The sequence below is a fragment of the Thunnus thynnus genome, chromosome 21, assembly GCF_963924715.1.
Source record: "Thunnus thynnus chromosome 21, fThuThy2.1, whole genome shotgun sequence".
NCBI lineage: Eukaryota > Metazoa > Chordata > Actinopteri > Scombriformes > Scombridae > Thunnus > Thunnus thynnus.
This window is the reverse complement of record NC_089537.1, coordinates 23,336,193-23,352,481: the sequence shown is the minus strand read 5'-3', so window position 1 is coordinate 23,352,481 and position 16,289 is coordinate 23,336,193. Positions and strand designations below refer to the sequence as shown.

The following is a 16,289-nucleotide window of genomic DNA, read 5'->3' as shown; positions in this document are numbered from 1 at the left end:
CCTGCACTCCCACAAACTTTTCCCCACTGTCCGAACCCTTTTCTTCACGCTAGGCGTTCGAGGGTGCACACTCGGCGCTGACACGACACACACACACACACACACACACATACACTTACCTGCTGCTGCTGCCTCTGGTTGCCTCTGGGCATGGGCCAAACTGAGGCACTTCCTGGACACACTATAAATAGCGCTTGGTGGCGCGCTTAAGAGGGCCATGTGACCGTGGACTATACCATCAACATCGTATGGACTGATATTTTATGGTTTATTTTGGTTTGGGGGTATTTGGCCATAGCTATATGAAGGGCGATTAGTGCCATTTTTCCTTTATGCGAAATATATCATTGATTTTTGAATTTATGTTTGTTGTGATGTCAAATTTGAACGTAGGATACTATAATTTGTTAATTGGTTTGCCCGGGGGAGGGGCTAAGAATATATAAGGGGGAGCTCTGCTCATTTTTTTTTGGTTGGGTTATTGGTCATGGCTAAGTAACAATGTGGGTGACGAGCTGCCAGTAGGAAACCTGTCGTGTAAATTTTTTTTTTGTTGTTGTTTTTCCACTTCTGCACTGTAAATATTTTTGCCACTCTTGTTTGGGGAACTTGGTGTGAATAAAAATCACCACGCTGAAGTTTCTCATCGTCTGAGCCATCATTGAAAGCGAACCCGCAACACCCATATAAGGAAACTGTCTAGACTACTAACTGTTTTTGTTTGGTAAGACCACGTATATCTCTCGAAGCAGCTCAAATGTATACACATGCCATGATTTTATCACATATATCCTACTCTGTGATTAGCAGGGGGCAGGCCTCCAAATCAATAATCAAGCCTGTAATAATTTTATAAAAACTTTAAAAGGTAAGATGGCACCATAGTCAAATTCTTCAAAAACAGAACTTAGGTAGAGTTTTCATTCATAAAGTATTGCATTATCTGTATGTAATGTGCTTATCTGTGTGGCCCAAGTTAAATAAACAAATAAATGAATAATAAAAACAAAGGAGAGTCCTTTTAATGTTTAATATATCTTCTTAATAAAATCAAGTATGTTGTTGACTTCAGGAAGTCAGTACCAAACCAGTCAAATTGGCAGCAAGTGAAGTTTTGAGTCAAGTGTGAGGACCATTTTGAAAATAGTGCAAAAATGAAAAAAAAGGGTTTCTTTGAAGTCATGAGGGGTTTTTTTTTCTCAATCTCCATCATCTGCATCTTTTTTCTAACATGATCTGTGTCCCAGGGAACAAACTTGTTTGAAGATCATTGCAGTCATTGTGCTAAATCAGCTCACTGACATGAACAATACTGCTCAGTAAGTCCCATCTGACCTTCATACAGAAAGAGCTGAAATCCCATCACGTCTTAACATTTTGAATGTATTGTTGAGGTGGGCGTGGTCAGTGTTTAGCTGCAGGAGAGAGGTGTGGATATGGCTCAGGAGAGCGGTGGTGCTTGTTAACTAATTGTATCCTCCCTCTCAAATGCAGTAGTGTGCTGGAGCTCAGATGGCTGCTGCACACCCAAGAAACAGACAGGCTGGCTGTCAGGATTTGTTTGGTGAAGGCCAAAACTATTATTTGGTGAGGCTGAGGGACTCCAGAGACTGAACCACATGTGCCAGTAGAAGCTGGGTAACCACAGGCGCATGGTGGCTTTATGTTTATTATTTATGTGGAAGTGTGTGCATGAAGCAGAAAATAAAAGGTGTTCTCTGTGACTTGTCTGTTGTGTTGGTGTTATCTGCCGAGGGAACTCACAGTAGCAGCGAGACATGCTACATGTATGAAATATAATATTTACTTTTATGAAATAATCTCTGAATTCATTTAAGTGAAACTGTGCCTTTCTTCCTGTTGTATTTCATGGTAAAATTAATTGTCACTTCTGCTGAAATGTTACTGTGATGATCAATATAGATATAATGTGAAAGATTGTTACTGTGAGAACACACACAGCTTTCACATAGCAGTTTAGTACTGGGCCAGTTGCACAACAACTGTTGTACTTCTGTAGGAAACTGCATTTTTTTAATGACAGTTTTTTAGAATCAGATTTAGATTAACTTTATTATCCCAGCCAGGGAAATTCATTTGGTCCAGTGCTTCAGACATAAAAGCACCATAGAATCCACAGTAAAAACAATAGAATACCCAATATGGCCTCGATCAGACAAAGTGCAGTTCTGCAGGTTCTGCACTGCAATTTTTGTTGAAGCCTACGATTTAAAAAAAAAAAGAGCAGCTTGCTGCATGTTTGGATGGTGGGACTGGGGTCAGAGGTGGGTCAGAGGCTGGAGCCAATTTTCTGAATTTCTGAAATGAGAGAGTGAGTCAACAACTGCATTTTTGTGGCCTGGGATGTGGTATGCTTGGATGAACTGGTGCTGGGCCAAAACCAGTGTGAGCTTACGCATGAACAGCATGATGTCCAGACACTACGACCGGCCTTTTTTGAGGATGTCGACGATGGCGCTGTTGTTGGAGTAGATAGCGTTGGTCCTCTTGGACCATTCGTAACCCCAAAGAATGACTGCAATGACTATCAGGTACATTTTGCAGGTGGTGGAGGAAGGGGTGAGAGAAGAGAAATTGAGCGGCCATTTGGCTGAGAACCACCTGCCATTTTAGTAGCTGCCAAAACCAACTGAAGGGGCTGTGTCTGTATACAGCTGAATGTTGTCTGCATTGGTGACATGGTCGTTGTAAAAGAAAGTGATACCGTTCCAGGAGGAGAGGAACACAATTTCAGTTCCATCTTGCATGCATTGTTGAGCGTGACATGGTCATGAATGGACGGGATGGTGGTGCCTATGGAGAGAAGGTGCAACAAGAAGGATCAACCTGAGGGATGATAGTGTAGTTGAAATGGCCCAGCAGCAAAAGTAATTGGCGTTTGGTGCATATGTCGGCCAGAAGAAAATTTGGGGTGAGCAATGAAATCCGGTGGAGTTTCTCAGTAGGCAAGGATGCTTGGAGTGAAACAGGAGCAAGGGTGCTGCCGAGAAATTCCAGAGATGTGCTGGGGCCTTCTGTTTTCTCTGGAAAGAGAGGAACACCAAGTTTGGTGAATGCGAAAGTCATGGTGGTGAGACTGTATGATGGGAATGAAGATGGCAGCGTAATTGTGAGAAAGTCATCAAGTAGGTGAATGATTTACGGGAGTTTGTAGCTGTTTGACAGGATCCAGCAGAGAGCCTCGGATAAGGAGTCAAAGATTTTTGGGCAAATCTTGCAGCTAAAGGTCAGCCACACAGCGAAATAGTATACACCCTTCCAGAGGACTCAGAAAAGATGCCAATAGTCAGGGTGGACAGGAAGGACCTTGAAAGCGCTTGTAATGTCCGCCTCGGACAACCATGCTCCTTGGCCTGCGAGGCAGATGAGGGAGATGGCATGATCAATTGAGGTGTACTGCAGAGAAAAGTCCGTCCTGGGAATCAGGCTGTTGATGCTCGGGATGGTGGATCCGTGGGGGGATGAGAGGTTGATGATGAGCCTCTTTTTCCTGGAATACTTCCTTGTTGCTAGCCCGATTGGACTAATCCTGAAAGATGGGAAAGGAGGGCTGGAGAAAGGGCCGATCACAAATGCATCTTCAACTTCTTTTTGCAAGAGTTTGTCAACTGTGTCAGGGTCAGACTGTAGTTGACAAACTGGCAGTCTGGGTGGTTCTGTAAGGCGGTGGCTAGAGCATCCATTTTAATGGGGGTATTGAGATACTTACACAAGCCTTGCTTGGTTGGATTATGTGGACAAGTCGATCTGGTGTGGGCTCCACTGCAGAACAAGCAGGTGTGTAGGAATCTGCAGCTGAAGATGTTGCATCCCAGGTCATTGTAGTGATTGCAGATCATACCCCCACCCTGATAGAGGTTGGAATTCCTCTCTTATCCACGCCTTTGGGGAGAGGGCCAAGGGTGGATGGCTGGGCAATGGCTGGTTTGGGGGTGATGGACAGCGGAGGAGCTGCTGGGGGTAAGCTACAGAAAACTGCAGGACTTTGCTTTTCCACAGCTGAGATGTGGGGCAGAGGAGCAGAGAGGGTGCATGCTGTGGCGGGATGGGAAGGGGTGCTACACAGGTCTCAATTGAGCGACAAGTGAGTTACAAAGACTCGGCAGTACAGCTCTGGATCCAGCGGTCCTCAGTACATGCCCTGGTTGAACTGTTGCAGGTGTCCTGCAGCTTGAGAGGTGAAGAAGACATGGTATGAATAAAAGTTGTTGCCACCAAACCATAAGGCCAGGTCGAGGATCAACAACAGGTAGTCGTCAAACTCAGACCTGCGGTTGGGGAAAGCAGAACAGATGACGACTCAATACAATGAGAATGTGAAAGCGAATTCAGCCACCACAGGGTGTTCGGAGTGAGCTGGAAGCACCTGTTTAAGTTTCAAGAGACCGAATGAAGTGAGCAGTTCCCTGGGGACATGAGGTTGAAGTTGGTTGAATAAGTTGGGTGAGGTCAATGTAATTACCGGTGAGAATCTGCTGCCTGAGTATGGTTGGCATAGGGCAGGGTTGGGGGGATGCAAGAGGGTGAAGCTTCTGTGGGCTGTGCTGTAGGAAAAAGAGGTGAAGACACAGTAAGATGACCAATGCAGTAACATGCAGGTCTTCACAATCATTATCATGAGTTTTTTAATTATTATTATGAGGGGGATAATGATAAAAGAGGAATATAATTGCCTTTTTAATGACGTAAACCATATGAAGCTTAGCGAAAGTTCTTTCAGTAAGACTATCTTTTGTATGCCTGTTGTAATTTTACCGCTCATACCTCCCTTTCATTCCCATTTCTCACACATGCTCAATCATTTCCTAGCTGTCAACACACGGGGGCATAGTTTGAGTTTCAGCTGTCACCAGCTGATCACTTCTATTCAATAGCACGGTGACACATTTTCATTGCTAGCCTGTCATCTGGTTGCTGTCTTTTTAAAAATGTCTCTTTCTCTCTGCTTTATTCAGACCAAATCAGGTGGTGCAGTGTTCAGCCAGAGGGTCGAGCGGAGGTGTGGGGGTGTGTGTGTGTGTTTATTTGTGCTCCGGAACGTACCCGTGGTGAAACAGTCAGAAAATAAGGTTTTATTGATCTGAGTCACTGGCATTCTCGCTACCAGCGCTCCCTCTCTTCATTCACTCTCTAGCTCACTTGACCACTGCTGCTCTCTCTCTCTCTCTCTCTTTCTCTCTCTCTCTCCTTCTCTCGTCTCTTTTAAAGTAAGTCAGGACACCTTTACTTTTAACCTTATCAAACAAAGAGAAATGTCCTCATCTCACTTAGTAATGTCTTTGTCTTCCCTCATGGCAGAGTTTACAGCTCTGATCTGTCTGATTTCTGGCTGTGATTGGCCACCGCAGCCTTCGGTCACAGTGACAACGGGTTTATTGCAGGCCACAGTCCGCACAGTGGCCAAAATGCCCACAGACAAAATACACTACCCTCATTCAAATGAATGGGAGAACTGGCACTTTCGCCGTACCGCCTGATGTGGTCTGAATACAGCCTTAGTCTGGCATGCTGCTGTTATGCGTGCATAGATTGTGCTGTTGGTTTATGGCAAGTCTACGCTTTGCTTTACTGCTAATCTTTGGGCTGTCATCTTTTGCCATGATGTCAGACTCATAAATGGGAGTCTTTGAGACTGATCATTTAGATTCTGCCTCCATCTCATCGGCAGCTCGCCACAGCATTCGGATTGCTGCTTGCCAAGAAGGATCAGACGCAGAAATCTTGGAGATCTTAAAAGCCCATGGCTTTTCTCCACCTCCAGGTCTGGAGCTCTCGCAGCTTCATGACTTGGCTCACAAGGTGATTTGTGAAAAGGCATCATGCAGCCCCTCCAGCCAAGCATGGAGGGCTGCATGATCATTCTGATCAAGCTGCTGCTCCTTCATCAGATAATGCCCTCGCTTCTACACCGCAATCTCTGGCATCTTCCATACAAGCTATTGATGCTCGCTTCCAGCTTCTGGAGAATGCCCAAGCTTCATCATCTTCCTCTGCATCACTCTCTGGCTCTCAAAACCTGCAGATTCATGCCTCAAGCATTCGTTCTCACTGCAACCAACCCAGACATGCCACAACATTCCCTGGCTTGGGCTGTCTCTGCTCCCATGCTAGGTAGGCTGTATGTTTCTTCTGGAGCTAATTTCTCTCCTCGTCTAAGAGCAACAATTTTACAGGGGAAAGATATTAACCTGATCAGTCTAATTCTTCCATCTCCAGAATGGGAAAACAAGGTGTCCACTGGGGAAAACTTTACAGTTGTTATAAAATCTGTCAATCACATATTGTCAAGAGACATGTCAATTGGTGAATTTGTTGTAGCTTTTGGCATATATATCGAGACATGATATGCTCCGTTTACCCTGAGCGTAGACAAGAACAGGACACTTATTTCGCTCTCACCGGTGACCTTGAGATATGGTAAAAACATCCTCTACCACAATACCACAAAGGTTTCTCTAGCGAAGCCGCTCTCTACATCTCTCAATCAAACATCCGACTGAGCTGGTCTGTTTTAGACACTGAATTGCTGGTCATGCTAGTGGGTGGTCCTCAAGCCGTGTCATGCATCACTTGTGGCAATATGGGTCATTCAGAGGCCTTCTGCCCTTTGGCACCGTTTTTCCCCCAAGATCACGAGCCCAGCATAAAGCTAAGACTGATCCACCTCCTCCTGTGAGAGAGAAAACTGACAGCTGTGGCCACAAGGTGAATCTCTTCAACAATCAGCTTATATGTAACAATTTCAATGAAAATGTGTGAATTCACCCCAACTGCATGCTTCTTCACATTTGCAGCAACTGCAAAGATGTTCATCCAAAATCAGTGTGCCCATGCAGGTTTCGCCCTCTGCAGCATTGTTGCGGTGCAAAGACTTATTAAAAATCCACCCCCCTCTCCAATAAATGTCCCAGCTTTGACGTCAGAACTTATCCTGATTCTGTATTTATTGATCATTTGCTCACTGGTCTTTCTCAAGGGTTTTGGGTAGGGGTTTTCTCATCCTTGACCTCTTCATATGTGTCAAAAAATGTTCATTCTACACTTAAAGAGCTGGTCATAGTGTCCAAGCTACTAATAAAAGAGTTCAATAAAGGTTATTTAGTTGGGCCTTTTAGTTCTTCTCCATTTCCTGTGTTTCACACTAGTCCGATAGGTGTTGCAACAAGAAAATACTCCAGAAAGAAAAGACTCATATTTGATCTTTCAGCTCCTCACTCCAGGTCATATCCTAGCGTTAATAATCTTATCCCACTTAAGCCTTTTTCTCTTCATTATACCATGGACAATGCTATCAAGCTTATTAAGCTAGCTGGTCAGGGTGCATGGCTCTCCAAAGCCGACAGTACATATGCCTTCAAATTGTTTCAATACATCCCTTGCAGTGGCATCTCTTTGGCTTAAAATGGGAATCCAAACTGTATTTCGCCATGCATCTCACATTTGGCTGCAGAAGCAGTCCTTTCATTTTCAATCAAGTTTCTGAGGCCCTTTGCTGGATACTTTTAAATTGAGTCCGAGTTCCCTCTGTTCTTCACCTCCTTGACGACTTTCTGCTGATTGACCCTCCGTACAATGAATCTTGCCACTTGCTGTCCAAATTGAAACACCTGTTCCCCCCTCTGACGAAAAAACCATCAGTCCAGCTACTCGCCCACTAGAGTCATTAGCCCTCTACTAAACAATACTTTCTTACTTACTCACAACTTTCCCTGCAGTTGTATTTGGAATCTGCCAGGTTTTATATGAGAAAGGGTTTAGCTGCATCAACTCTGAAATTATATGATTTTGCTTGGAAAACTTTTGCCTTGTTCTGTGTCTCCATGAAACTACCACTAAAACCTGTTAAAATCAGTGCTGTTTACACTTTTATTTGTAATTGCCTGTCTGTGCGTCACTTTACATAAGAGGTTTGGTTGCTGGTATTCAGTTTGATGCTAGATGCTTCGATCCATCTTTCCCCAGTTTATTTTCTAATCCAGCCATTAAACTGTTACTCAAAGGCATTTCAGAATTTTCCCCCTCTAGCACTGTTAATCGACTCCCAATTATTCTTTCCATCTTGCATAAAATGCTATCAGTCTTGATACAGGGTTATATTTTCCCTCATTTCAACTCACTACTGGATTGTTCTTTTCTATTAGCTTTTTATGTATTTTTGAGGAGTGGTGAATTCATTCAATCCAGCGAAAGATGTTACTTTTGCAGACTTTTCATCCAGATTTCTTAAGTCTTTTTCTTAAACACTCTAAAGCTGGGGGCACTTGCTCTGTAATCATTGCTCGCACAGACTTTCAGTTCTGCCCATTTAAATCAATGTGTAAATATTTAAAAATCAGACCTTGTTCTGACCCTAATGCCCCACTTTTCTGACTCCAGATAACAATCCCATGTCCAAATTTTGGTTCATCTATCATTTGGAACAGGTTCTTCTGAGATGTAATATTCCTCCAAACATTATTCAGGTCACTCACTTAGGATAGGCGTTGCTACCTTAGCAGCTATGCAAGGTATCTCAACAGCTTCCCTCCAACAACTGGGCCGGTGATCTTCCTCTGCTTATGCTTCTTATGTGCCCTGATGACTCTGCAATCCTTAAAGCTCAAAGATCACTAAGATCTTAACAGCTGCGGTAAGCATTCTTTATATCTGGGGCAGTGTTTTGGTGTTTGATCTTTCCCATTATTTACTCTTTTATATTCTTTCTTATGCACTCTCTTCATTCAATCTGGGTCACTGCTGACCTCTTCCAGCAAGTTCAATCATATCTCAGGTTGTCATCATCTTTCTGTCAAATGTCTCATCTTTTAATTTATGTTGATTTTCATTCATTTTCTTAAGCTGTGTCTTCTGTGTCATGTTGTGATAAATTGAACAAAAATAAAAAATAAAAACATCATTGTGGCATTTGCAAAAGTTGGAGTAAATCGAGCCAGTGGGTAAAATGAGCCATCAACTTTATCTAGGTAACCATAAACAAAAGTAATCATGTGACCACAAATTAAGAAAGTAGGAGAGATGTGGTAAGAGACACCACATGAGAGACATGGAGAGAGTGGTAAGCAAAACAGAGCAAAAAACAAGATTTTTGTCCTTCCAAGTGAATTCATCGCATTACTGAAGTGATCAGTCTTGTATCTTAATTAAAATAGATACGTTTTGGACATTATTACATGTTAATTTAAGTAAGTGTAAGCTACAAAACAAGGTCATAAACTCAGCATAATTGTAGATCTGAGCCACTGTATGAAACAGTTTTGTCAAAATGGAGTTTGTGGGGTAAAACGTGCCAGTGATGTTGGGGCAAGTTGAGTCAATGGCTCAATTTAACCCCCAAAATTATTTTCTGATATTCTAGAGACTAGAGACATTGTTCATGTTTGATCCCTGTTACAAGTGTTACAATGTTGATGAATAAATACCTAATTGCTGACTAATGTTAAGTTTAATCCACACATAAATGTGCTGTACATACAGACAAATGACAAGACAGGTGACAAATTACAGCAACATAAAGAGTCTTAGTAAGGTGTTGGGCCGTCAGAACAGCTTCAATACACCTTGGCAGTGATTCTGTAAGTCTCTGGAACTCTTCTGGAGGGATGAACGCCATACTTCAAAAAGATATTCCCTCATTTGGTGTTTTGATGATGGTGGTGGACAGCGCTGTCTAACATGTTAGTCCAAAATCTCCCATAGGTGTTCAGTTGGGTTGAGATCTGGTGACTGTGAAGGCCATAGCACATGATACACATAATTTTCATACTCATCATACCATTCAGTGACCCCTCATGCCCTGTGGATGGGGGCATTGTCATCCTGGAAGAGACCACTCCCATCAGGATAGAAATGTTTCATCACAGGATAAAGGTGATCACTCAGAACAACTTTGTATTGATTTGCAGTGACTCTTCCCACTAGGGGGACAAGTGGACCCAAACCAAACATAAAGAGTCTTAGTAAGGTGTTGGGCCGTCAGAACAGCTTCAATAAACCTTGGCATTGATTCTGTAAGTCTCTGGAACTCTTCTGGAGGGATGAACGCCATACTTCAAAAAGATATTCCCTCATTTGGTGTTTTGATGATGGTGGTGGACAGTGCTGTCTAACATGTTAGTCCAAAATCTCCCATAGGTGTTCAGTTGGGTTGAGATCTGGTGACTGTGAAGGCCATAGCATATGATACACATAATTTTCATACTCATTATACCATTCAGTGACCGCTCGTGCCCTGTGGATGGGGCCATTGTCATCCTGGAAGAGACCACTCCCATCAGGATAGAAATGTTTCATCACAAGATAAAGGTGATCACTCAGAACAACTTTGTATTGATTTGCAGTGACTCCTCCCACTAGGGGGACAAGTGGACCCAAACCACACCAGCAAAATGCCCCCCCAAAACATAACAGAGCCCCCAGATCCCCTCACTGTACAGTTCACAGTTTTTCTTTTAATTTGTCACCTGTCTGTATACACAAAAGCGCATTTACACACACATTCTTTCTGTAGCTAACACACAAAGATCATAGTTTAATCTTTACTGAAAATGTTTAGGTATCATTTTGAACAACAGGACACAAAGATATCATTTTACTTAAAAGCATGAGTTTTTGCCTTTGTTAAATTGATGGCATTAATAAAGTTCAAAATTATCTCAAAATAGTTTGATGTCAGTTTTATATCAGTATTTAATGGGAGCACTATTTACCCCTAGAGCGCTCAATTTACCCAATCCCCATGCTCATTTTACCCCTACCTTGGGATAAGTCGTGCCATAGGACTGGCTTTTTTCATGGGTCATTGTTCTAAAACCGTAATAATTAGATTTATTTTAGACTTATTTTAATTTCCATGGGTACACAACAACCTGAGGTATATACAGTAACTATTATTTGAAACAAATACAGTTTTATTTTGCAGTAAAATCATCAAATGTAAAAAGTGGCTCATGTTACCACGTTCTCCTCTACTTAGTAACACCCCCTCCGGCAGATATCACAGCTTGTAAACACTTTTTGTAGCCAGCTAAAACTCTTTCAGTTCATGTATTTGGGATTTTCTCCCATTCTTCCTTGCACAAGTCTTTTAGTTTTGCAATATTCTTGGGCCGTCTCGCATGCACAGCTCTTTTAAGATCTACCCACAGATTTTCAATTATGTTTAAGTCAGGGGACTGTGAGGGCCACTCCAAAACCTTCAGCTTGCATCTCTTGAGGGAGTCCATGGTGGATTTCAAGGTATGTTTAGGATCATTATCCTGTTGGCGGGGCAGAGCGATAGATGGTGTGTGGCCTTCAGGGGGGAACCAAAACATCAACCACCTCGAACTCCAGGCGGTGCTCCTGGTTCTCCAACACTTCCTGACTCTGGTTCAGGGGAGACACGCGTTGGTGAGAACAGACAACTGCACCACGGTTGCCTGCGGTTGCGAACAGGTAGGGTGGAGTCTGATCTGCAGCCCTGTTGAAGATGGTACAGAACCTGTTGGTGTGGGCCTCAGAACAGCTCCTGTCTCTGAGAGCCCTCCACATTCTGGGTCTGGAGAACAGGGGCGCCGACCTCATGTCAAGAGGCGTAAAGTGTATGCAGCTGTTTCCTCTTGTCATGAGGGTTTTGGCGACAGACCTGTCTTCACCCACCCCCTCTTGAAACGTTTCTTGCAGGGGGTTAGGAGACAACGGCTAGTGACACATGTCTCCAGCCCCCAGTGGGAACTGTCCCCCACAGATTAATACATACTTATTGTGATAAGTGTGTATTAGAGTTTTTATGTGGTAGTAGAAGTACTTTAAGTGACAAAACAATACCACAATGTAAACATTTTCTGTTACAGGTAAAAGTCCTGATTTCAAAATTCTAGTATTGCCAGCAAAATTTACTTAAAGTATCGAAGGTAACACTTACTCATTAGACAAAATGGCCCCTCTCAGGAAAAAGAAAATCTTGTGCAATAAGATCAAAAATATTTTTTCATGATTTCAGGAGCTCTCCTGTTATTTTTGTTATGGGTTAACAAATGTATCATCTTATTAGTACATTATGTCCTTGCATTAAATCCAGTGGAGGGAAATAACTAAGTACATTTACTCAACTACAATACTGAAGTACAATTTTGAGGTACTTGTACTTTTCTTGAGTATTTCCATTTGATGTAACTTTATGCTTCCACTCCACTACATTTCAGAGAGAAATCTTGTACTTTCTACTCAACGTTTATTTGACAGCTTTAGTTACTTTTCAGATGAAGATTTGACACAATGGATAATATAAAAAACACAACACATTGTAAAAGATGAAAGCAGTGGTTTCCAACCTTTTTGGCTTTTGACGTCTTACAAAAAGCAGTGTGTAGTTGGGGTCACATTTCAGATGTCTATGAGTTGTTAACAGCTCCACCAAATAGTGATTTCCCCTCTAAATTTCTCACATGGTTTCATTTCAATAAATGGAGAAATGATCCAATATTTCACAAAAATCTCAAAGATTAGAGAAAAAATCCAAAAACTGAAAACATATTTGTGTATCAGAACTTTGTTTTTCTTCTTTACTCTCCCATTAATCACCTCATGCCAAATATTTGAGTAAAAGTATTTAGCTACTTTCCACCACTGGTATTTACAGCACTTGTACAATTATAATAATTTGGTGATCTCCCGACTTCCTACACAACTAATGCACCTGACCTTCACATCCCATGCTTATCCTTTAGTAAAAAGTCAAATAAAAAATAAAAATATCGATAGGCACTTGACCTTGGTTTGTGTCCACTCCTGGTGACACAGTTTGAGGAGGTTTGTGACATATAGTAGGCTTTTTCATGTTTTTCATTTTTATATTTACTTTTTTTCATATTTGGACAAAGAAAACCACAGGTGTAACTGAAACGGAAACGTATTGTCTTAAGATTATGCTATACTGCCTTATAGTCAAAAGCACATTGTAAAACTATTTCTTCTCTGCTTCCCATGCAAAAATGTTCCCAACAGGTACCATCAAAAGTGAGATGTGGGACTCAGTCACTGTAACTTTATTGCTCATTAGACAGAGGCACAGAGGGATAGTCCAGGGAGGAAAGGCAGATAAGGATTCAGCCTTCAACTCTTAATTCTCAGCAGAGACCAAAAGAAACTCCCAAGAGATATGGTGAATTAATTAAAAAGAACTGTTAGGATGACAAATACGGGATGATTGTGACGTGTGTGGCTGTATGTACAACTACCAACACTAAACTTCATACAGCATCTCTTCATCTATGTAGATCTGCATCTACAAATGTGAACTTGTTATTGCAATAAAATTGTGAAAGACAACTTGCTCTCTGTGAATTCATCTTTAAATTTCCACAACAACTCTGGCAACAAGGATGGGATGTCAACATGTGAACCAGTGGCAGCTCATCGCTGAGGAAAAAAATGTGCATGGCAGACATCAGGGACCTTGACAAGCTCCAAACCTCCCCTCCAAGCGACTGCATCTTAACCAAAATCCCAGGTGTTGAGTCCGCTAATGGGTCACTGAAGACATCTCAAAGCAGCAAATTCACTCAGAGGAATTGTCTGGTAAGAGAAAAAACTGTTCTGGGACTAACATAATTGTGATAGCAAACAATTATTGTCGGAAAGTACAGGCAGAGTGGTAATCTTGGAATTCTGTTTAGCCTTTGCCTACTGTTCAGAGTCAAATCTGACCCACTTTTACATTTGAGAGCAGTAAAACACTTAGAATACTGTGTTCTTTCGGCCTGATAATTTTGTGCGGCTGATACACACTCTTTGGATGTTCTGGGTTAAATTCAACCCATAAAAAGGCACCATTCAAAATTATTTTTGCTTTTTTCATATTCAATGAAATTATTGTGGCTGTTGTAGGTGACAGTGGACCATAGTAATATAGTGTGTTCTGACATAGATAGAAGTGAGAGCTGGTGTGTGTGTGTGGTGTGGGAGAGAGGAAAAAGCAGGATGAGTCGAGTCTTTTTGTATAGTACATCTCAACTGCAAGGCAACTCAAAGTGCCTCTCATAAAATATTAAAAGAAAGAAAACATTACAAAAGGATGATCATGTTAAAGAGTATGGTCTTAACTTGCTCTATATGAGAGGAGTCATGAGATTGCTTTTGTTGTGACGTGGCGCTGTATGGATGGAGCTGACTTGACTTGATATTGAAATAATTATAAGTTAGGTTACCGGATAACCGATCACTGTTTATTGTTGTTCCTTTGATAACAGGATGATACTATTGACATTTTGATGTAAACTAACGGCAATTTGTAACAGTGTGGCTGGGAAAGTCGTTTTCAGTCTGAATGTTGTATTTTATGATTTGAGCACATTGTGTCATCAGAAAGAGTGTCTAATCATGTGGTGAATGAATAAAATTTCAACAATTCAATAAGAAAACATTCAAAATTTAATGATAGCAATGGATTTGATTTAATACAACACCTGCACTCTCTATCTTTTAACAAAAAACAAAAAAAGGGGTGCTTATAGCAGACTGTTCTTGTGTTTTTTTTCTCTCTCTCCTTCTCTGTTCATTCAGCTTAGGTGATGTAAAACACCCAAAGAGTAAAACCTTCTGCTCTTTGAAAGCTTTATTAAGAGTTAAATCACCTGTTTAATAATGACTGATGAGGTCAGAGGGGGGGCACACTACTGTACATGTACCAATTGGACCTGCAACCCTCAGAGCCCACGTCAGATAACCTCAGAGCTGCTTGAGAAAACACACATATACAGAAACAGGAAGTACAATACATAACACAAATAAGTTCATACTGCACTACACACATTTCATAGGAGCAGGCTGACGCATTTGAGCTAGAGTGGGTTAGGAAAGACAGAGATTATGACAGATTCAGTATGAGGTGGTTGTGTTGTAAAGAGGATGTGTGCAGCAGGAGTGGAAGTGCCAGAAGACCTCAAACACTGTTTTATCAAAATGCATGATTCAGCTCCACATATCTCTTTAGTAAAAGGATCAGTCAGAAACTGGAAGAACTTAGGTCCGTGGGAAAGACTGTGTTGGATGCACAGAAGCACAACGACCATGGTTCAATTCACAGCTGACTCCCTAGAGCTGACAGATATTCTTACAACTGTCTGAGCTAAAAGTAAATATGATGTTGGTCTGATTAAGCATGTGAAACCAATTGAAACTGTACCCAAATCAGAATACAGACCATGTAAAGATCAATATCCATTGAAACCAGAGGCTATAGAGAGTACAACACCAGTTTTTAAGCAGTAATTGTAGTAATTATTGTTTCATGTGAAACCTCACCAATCAAAACACAAATTATTTCCTGAGATGAGTTAACAGATTTGTACAAAGACCTGTAGGCGGTGAACGCAGCAGTATATGCACGTACACCTAATCCAAACACTATCTTATCACAGGTTCCATCAGATAGTAGGTGTTTTTCTGTTGTTGATTTCATTTTCTTTCATTCTGTGTCAATTATTCTGTTGCAGCAAAAACTGCTCACTTTTCTTCAATTAGATGGCTGATATATCATGCAATGTTATGGGAAGTGTCTTACAATACTGTTAAACGATGTACTGTGTCTACTTCCTACTACAGATTGCATGGCGGCAACAAATGAAATGTGCAGCACAAAACCCAGACCTCAAAGACATACCACTGGTGAATTCAGAGTTGGAGCTGTTGGTGGACAGATCAGCATCCATAGATCAAAAGAGCAGGTTATGCTGTAGTAACACAACATGAGACACTGAATGCAGAACCACACCCCACACACTTCTCTGCACAAGCAGCAGAATTAAAAGCATTAATTGAAGCACAGAAAAGAAGATTAATAGAAGCACACAAAGAGTAGCCACTATCTGTATGGAAGTAAGTATGCTTTCAGGGTGGTCCATGATTTTGGGACATTGTGCAACAAAGTCGCACATCACAAACTGGAGGGAGATTTGCTGGATGTTTGATTTGATTTGATTTATTGATTGAGACAGTGTGCAGTTTTAAACATTAAAGATGCACTGCACCGGAGTTAGCTCAAAGCTAATTTGCATCCGTACAATTCCACAATCAAAACATACAACAGCACAACAACAAAAAAAAACACAAAAACACAAACCCCCCCCAAAAAAACACAAAAACCATACAAAATACAAAGCTACGCACAACAGCACATCACATACATCCACAATGTCAATTAAAAAATACTAATGTAAACTAGCCTTGTCACCCAAACAGTTGGCAATATTCAAATGTGAGGCGCACACAAATAACATAGACTCTGTCTC

At 41.5% G+C, this 16,289-nt stretch overlaps 1 protein-coding gene and 1 pseudogene across 1 annotated transcript in view; both read right to left on the bottom strand.

Annotated features, from left to right (window-relative positions):
- Positions 1–16,289, bottom strand: part of LOC137172899 (C-C chemokine receptor type 1-like) — a 40,561-nt gene that overhangs the window by 16,406 nt on the left and 7,866 nt on the right. The gene's annotated exons all lie outside the window — the stretch shown is intronic.
- Positions 2,230–5,116, bottom strand: LOC137173819 (uncharacterized; annotated as a pseudogene).